Source organism: Ictalurus punctatus, chromosome 10 (assembly GCF_001660625.3).
Source record: "Ictalurus punctatus breed USDA103 chromosome 10, Coco_2.0, whole genome shotgun sequence".
Classification (NCBI taxonomy): Eukaryota; Metazoa; Chordata; class Actinopteri; order Siluriformes; family Ictaluridae; genus Ictalurus; species Ictalurus punctatus.
The window spans coordinates 11,027,291-11,034,901 of record NC_030425.2 but is presented as its reverse complement, the minus strand read 5'-3'; positions in this window follow the sequence as shown (position 1 = coordinate 11,034,901).

The following is a 7,611-nucleotide window of genomic DNA, read 5'->3' as shown; positions in this document are numbered from 1 at the left end:
CTCTTGCGCGCGCGCGCGGAGCTCCCTGAGCAGTCTCGCGCCACTTTGGAGCTCGAGCGTGACTGTAACATTTGGAGGCAGAAATAATCCGCTGCGTTTCCTTATACAGTAAACTTCACCAGCTGCGCGTGTGCTTATGAAAGGAACACGTCTATCTCTGGCTGTTCTTTTCGGGTTTATCACAGAATCAGACTGGAGTGACTCAGACCGGACGTCGAAGCTGCGCGTGGGCTTTCTAATCTAGCACCGGTCCAGCAAAGTGCGCTGATTTAAATGAAACTGGATTTTGCAAAGGGATTTTTTTTTTGCGCACGAGCGTGTCGTGCATAAGAGCATGTAGACTCTGATGCTGCTGATGCCTTTCGGGGATCTGTAAGCCTAAAAGCTCCATTACTTCTCTGCTTGTCTCCTCCGAGTAATCGTTTAGTGCGCAATAAATAAATAAATAAATAAATAACAAGATCAGAGGCTTTATATGTACTGTTGGCGATTTCTTTCTTCTTCTTCTTCTTTTTTTTTTTTGGAATTTGTGATGCACCGTTTGAACACAGTTCCGTCACACTGAGGATTTTGGCTGAGTCGTGAATCGAGTCAGATTCTCGACGAAAAACAGGTAGGTGCCAATAATTTATCGCAGCATTAAAGGGGTTTCCAGAGCATTGTGGATTTGCATAGGATATGCATAGTCACAAACATTTGTGCGTTGTTTTTCTAATGTTTGCAATTATGTAATTGCAGAAAACTTTCAGTTTAGAAAGGGTAACTTAAAATGGGGAATATTCGCATGCGCTCTCTCTCCCCTCTGTGTGTGTGTGTGTGTGTGTGTTCTCTTGGTCATTCTTCGTGTAAAGAAAGTGGCCTTTCTGCGAACTGCAACCCTGACTGAACAATGTATGTGTGTTTAAATTCCAGCCACATTTGTTTATTATATTTTTTGTGTCATTTTTCCCCTTTTTGATAATAGCAATGAACAATGCAATGTGTGGAGGCTGTAAGCTTGCGTCCGTGCTTTGTGTGTGAGTGAGTGATAGATATATAGAGAGAGAGCGAGAGAGAGAGTTAACGATGGTCTCCAACGGCAGAAACTGTGCAGCTGTCCATGGTGCTGATTTAATTGCTCTTTATCAACTTGTCAAGAAGTCAGCAGGCTTGGAGATGATTTTAGCGCATGGCCATTTTAGTTATAGCAATGGCTGCCAGCCTTCCTGTTGGAGATCTACATTCCTACTTATCAAGATCAGCTCTAAGTCATACCACATACTGTACATCCTAAAAACTTACCTGAAGAAGATTGATTAAAGATGTCTATGACCGCTTTCCCCTTTCAGCCACTTTCATCATCAGTCAGAAGTATGTCTGGGTAAAAAGTTTTGAAGCATAACTATATTCTTGTTGTATTACCCTTATTGTCAACATTCCAGCTTTCTTCTACACAGCACCCATTTATATGAAATGATATGTGATTGCAGCTGGCTAGGCCCAAATAAAAACCATGTAGGTTTCTACTGAGACATTAAGGGAATTGAAAGTGTGCTGCATGCATGAAGGGTGTATGAGACAATGCATTTTAGTGACAGTTTCAATCCCTTATTTGGGCACCGATCTCTTGAACTTTTTCCTGTAGATGGCAGTGTACCTCTAATGTTTACGTCCAATTTCATTACTCCTCATGATAAGTTGCTGCCAGGTCTCTTGTAAGTGCAGCATCATTGCAAAGTAATAGGGTATTACTCATTTTGGCATGGTGACGTCTGCAATCATGTAATTGTCCTCTCTAACAGCAAATAGAGCCAAGGAGCATTTTAGGATAGTCATGATTAAATTAATGAAGGTGCCTTTTTTTGGGAAGAAAAGTTACTTCCACGAGTAACTACCCCAATGCATTTGAGCAAGGTTGAATGTTTTTCTAAATTAGATTTTAAATGGATGATTAAGAGTAGATCATCTTTCTTGCATGTTTAATTCTACCTTATGTGTCCCTCTGGACGTCATCCAGGAAGTAATGTTGCATCTGCTTTAGCTTTTTTTCCCCCAAAGATGTTTCTTTTACCAACAGAACTGAGAAAACGAACTGACAAAGTAAATTTATTGTTCTGAGGCTTCACTAATGTAACCATTAACATGACCCTTTTGCCCCTATCTCTTAAAGTTTATTCAGAGTAATATAGTCCATCATATGAATTATTCCCCAGTAAACACTTGCGGTGGTCGAATATATTTCATCACCAGACACTGGGTCAAATGTCCTGACCACAAATGTGTTACATCTGTCAAGGGCTTCAAACAGTTCTCTCAAAATCGAATTGTACATTGTAACTCACTACTACGTGTACAGCAGACAAGAAACTGCCAGTAGGTTTACACGGACAACAATAATCCAATATTAACCCGATTATGATGAGACTCTGATTAAGAAACTAGCATGTAAACAGCGATTACTGAAGACCTTACTCCGACTAAAGTAATACTCGAAGTAAAAACAAACTGAATTAAGACATGCGGATTACTCCTGTTTTAGTCGCATTATCGACGTGCATTACAGACATGTACACAGCTTAGTCACACTATTAACGTCGTGGGGGGGTTTTCACTGAATTTTGTGACAGGACACATACACACACACAGCAGAGCTCAACCGGCGGATAACAAGAGAACATGGCTGCGTACGAAACTGTTACCTACTACAGTATATAGTAGGCAAAATACATGTATTTCAGCTACTATATAGTAGGTAAATACGTGGTTTTGGACATAGCCCATGTCTTCAAGCAGTCGTCTATTAGCACGTATAGCATTGAGGCTTTCGTAAAATTAAAAATAAAACCCCCAAAACTCTATACGGTACCATAACGAAGACGAACTGTATGTCGATATGTGAAATTCTGGAGTGAATGTCGGACTGCGTGGCATGGTGACGTAATGACGTGGGCCATTAATCGATCTATGTTCTAAAACATGTAAAATGGGAACATGAAAGGAATATTCTAAAAGTGACTCATGTAAACACCTTAATCACAATATTATCTTATTCAGAATAAGGTCAATAATTAGATTACTGCCGTCTATGTAAACGTAGTCTATGTTGGTCTGTTGCTGATTAAATCATGTGAAATGTAATCTGCATGCAGATAATGCAGTATACATAGTGGTTGATGTGTCTTGTTGAAAATTTTATAAACGAAGGTCAGTGAACAGATGCTGATCACATTACATGACTGTCCGCATGTAAAAATAAATAAAAAGAATATATCAAATGGAAAAAGCTTTTGTGCTGTTGAAGGCTAGTTGCACAGTCCATACAGGATATTGTGGAGGTTTTTTGTGATTGTTGTGGCCAAAAATTGCTGTGACCTTTTGTCAAAATTTCCAATGCAACTTGGAATTTTTTTTGTGCTTTTTTGTGGAAATTGCAATTGTTTTGCACGGTCTTTCATAGTGATATTTGCTGGTAAATGAGACCTTTTATCTGTACTCATGTTCAACACACGCGATTTGAAGACGGCTTTGATTGAATGTGTGTTGTGATATGTCACATGACATGTCTTGGCCCAAATCTGCGGTAATTTTGAAAAATTGCGGAGTTGAACTTGATTTTGGGTTAATTTCTGTGATTGCATAATCATGAAATCCTGGAGGGATTGGTTGCAGATACCATGATGGATGCACAACAGTATACAAATGAAACTGAAAATTTCCATGAACAGTGATATGATTTTAACACCAGTCTTTGTTATTATATAGATTTTACTATAGATCATTTATTTCATTTACAGGTAGCCCATGAAAATACTTAAGCTGCCTGCCATTCATTTCATTAATTTAATGAGGAAGACTCATACTTCTAACTGGCAATGTGTTAGCAACTTGCTAAGGTGTGGAGTGTTAATCTAAACGGTACGCTGTTTTTCTTTGGAAAGGGTCACTGCATCACATTGCCACTTAACAGCAATCATGGTCGTAGCCCACTGCACAATAAGTTAATTAAAACACAGCTGTCTCTAATATAGACGTGCTCACTCGCTTGATTAATGAAGTGTCTTTCATTTTGACGGAGAGTCTCGGCTGTGTGCAGACAGGACTTGTATAAGGGACATGCTGGAAGCTGTTTCGTATTGCATTGGATCACAGCGAGACCTCTTTTCACTGCCCTGTCTCTCTGGCTGACTAACACAGGACCCCTGCCGCTCAATTATCATGGCTGTGCCCAGTCACCAGTGCGATTAATAATGCCTCATAACCCACTCATTGTTGCTCACCCACCTTGCACATGGATAGGACCTCATTTCAGTGCTCGCTGTGGTTAACACTATCCAAAATGGAAACAAACAACAGGGGCTGATGACGATCATTAGCCCTCATTAGAATGCAGCACGATGTGCTCTGTTTTGGCGCTCTCGCTCAGGAGCGAGAGTTATGCACTTCCCAGCCTGATCCAATGAGCTCAAAGCTATTGAGCAGTGTCATACGCTGACATTGCTGCTGACTTTTAATGCCTGGAGGAGCTTTAGTCAAGCTTAGCATGGGGTCCTTTCACTGGAGTCTCATGAGTAGGCTATTAGTTGGATCTGTTCTGTGACATTTTAATAAATGTTAAGGGTGGGTTTTCACATTATATGGCAAAATATATCCACTGTGTGCTGCAAAGGTTTGACTACCCATCAGAATGAAAACCTGGAAACCTTTAAGAACTGATCCATCAACTGTCATGTGGATCATGCTCAACATCTTTATTTCTTTGTAGAGTTTTCATTCACTAAACCCACCCAAAATAAGTTTTTCTGTTCCGCAGACCAACAGGTCTACATGTTGTGTCAGTGAATATTATTAATGTCTCGCCAATTTTACCATTCTGAAGTGTCGGTGACACTTTGTTTAAATGCTCATCTCTTTCTGCTCAGGATGGACAGCTAATTGATCCCTTGTCTCTCAAAGTGGGCTCTGAGGATGTATAGAACTCTGTGAAGCATAGTCTATAATACTTTAAATTTAGTTACAGTCACAAGTTATTATATTTGTTTCAAGTTTTTATAGCTATTAGTTGTTGTTGTTTTTTTTTTTTTATAGCTATTGTCTGGTCTCGTAAAGTGAATGGGGTTTCATCAAAATGTAAATAAATCAAAAACAAGTCAGCCTGTAAATAATTTTGGACTTAATGTGTTCTGTCGGTGGAACGTTCATGAATAAAAAGCTCTATAGCAGTAAAAAAGAAATAGACAAACTATTATTTAACTATCGTTCATGAAATGCTTGAGAACCCCTGTCTTACAGCCTACATTTGTTGGACATATACATTTGGGCCATTGATTTATTTTTTTTCTCTCCTGTATTTTGTGGAAGCCCTGAAAAGAAATAGATAAAGTCTCTGTGTAGTATTTAAATGTCACAATAATGCCATTACTATTCTGGGTAGGTGCTAAGAAAGTAGCTGAATGCATTATACTATATATGTGTAATATTTTGTATTTTGATAGATTAACTGCCAGGTATAGTCCATTGTCTAGTTGCTGAATAAATATTGAGTCTGGCTGGTAATATTTTACTTGATAACTATGTAACACAGTTTACGTAACTGTGTCATCTGAGTAGTTATTATGATTTACATTATGTTATGATTAATGGTGATAGTCATGATAGACAACATAGTACAGTATGGTTATATTAAGGACATAAGATGTTAATGTACGTAGAAAATGTTTTATTATGTTATGATCCATACGTTATGAAAACTGTCATAGCATATGTGATATCATGACCACAGAAAATGTTCTAATTGACTAGCAGGGGTCTGTTTTTTCATATATTGACAAACAATTATTTATTTATTTTTAATTGATTGTTCTTATGACATTGAGCATAATAGTAGAGCTGAAATCAATAATGATTTTGATTAGGCCTACTGTATATTCAAGCAAACCTACAAAGCACTAAATAAAGCTTTAATTAAATGCGTGGGAGGTGTTTGGATTAGAAGGTTAGCTAAATGAAAGAGCTGCAATTTCAGATGTTATGAGGAAGTAAAACATACACAAGGCCTGTGGTTTATAAAAGGTGTAGAGTAGCTTTTATGGTAATGGTATAAGTTACTGTATATAATAGTTTAAGTTCCTTAATATCAGAACATAACAGGATGCTTTCCCGACCACATCCATTATTTTCCACCATTTCTGGGATGCTTCATTTGGTGTTAGCTCTTACATATCACACTAAAAATAACCAATCCTGTGGTGTTTAGACCTAGCAATAGACTTAGAATATCCGTAACAATGACATCATCATTTTTATCAGAATTAATTTATGTCAACATTTCTTATTAGGCCAGAACAGATATAAGATATATCATAAAATATAACAATACATAAGCTGTAGCATATTATAACTCACACACTAGGAAAGTATAGTACAGTACACCAGTAGCAGAAGTTAACACATAACAGTCATATATGATATCAGTCATAATGGGAATTATCATGACTTTTACTGGTAACTGTAACATGATACTGCCGTACAACTGGACATAAACTGTCAACTTGTGGTCTTGTTACGTCAGAGTTATAACACAGATGACACATGCATGACTGTTGATACTTAGTACAGTTTGTATGATGCTACACCAACATGAAGAATATTGTGCAAATAAGGTGATGTGTGTGGATTTTGTTAGATTACACATGAATGAAATTGTAAGCCACTGTCAGCTTATTCATAGGGGCAGGCGGGGCAGAGCTCCACATATATCAGCTGTTCAACAAATGTTAATCTTTATAAAGTCTTTAATAGTGGGGTATGGTGGTCAGCACATTTGCCTCACAGCTCCGTGGTTGGGGGTTCGAATCCTCTCTCCATCCTGTGTGTGTGGAGTTTGCATGCTCTCCTTGTGCTTCGGGTGTTTCCTCGGTACGTCAGTATCCTCCCCCAGTCCAGAGACATGTTTTGTAGGCTGATTGGTATTTCTAAATTGTCTAGTGTATGAATGTGTGCACCCTGCATTGGATTGGCACACCGTCCAGTGTGTTCCCTGCCTTGTGCCCAGAGTTCCCTGGGATATGCTTCAGGTCCCACTGCAACCCTGTGTAGGATAAGCGGTATGAAAGATGGATGGATAAAGTCCTTGTTGACAAATCTATACATTTTAAATTCTATTGGAATATTAATGATCCCTTTTGAGCAGCCAACTATTTGAAAAATGTTACTGTTTGACAAATATAAGCTTGATTTGCTTGCCTTTCTAGAGTTTATGCAATCATGGGGCGGTGTAGTTCAGCAGAAATTATTGCACCTAGTGGTCAAAATGGGAATTACAACAAGCACTAATAGAGGCCCACTGGACTCAGCCCCATTCTCCCTCTGTGAACATTTTGTTTATGAGTGAGAGAGGGGCAGCTGACAGGACCGTTAATGATATTACTTTTGTGTTCGTCTCACCCACAGTGACATTGGCGACAGGAAACACACCTGCTGCATCAAGCATGGTTCATTTTCTTTTTAAAAATCCACTTATCAAAATGATAGTTATCTAGCTACCTCCCTAACTAGCTAAATGGTTAATGTGTTTTTGGTGTGCAATTATGAGAGAACTGTTCAAGAACATTTAATCGTTGCTGACTGTCAACT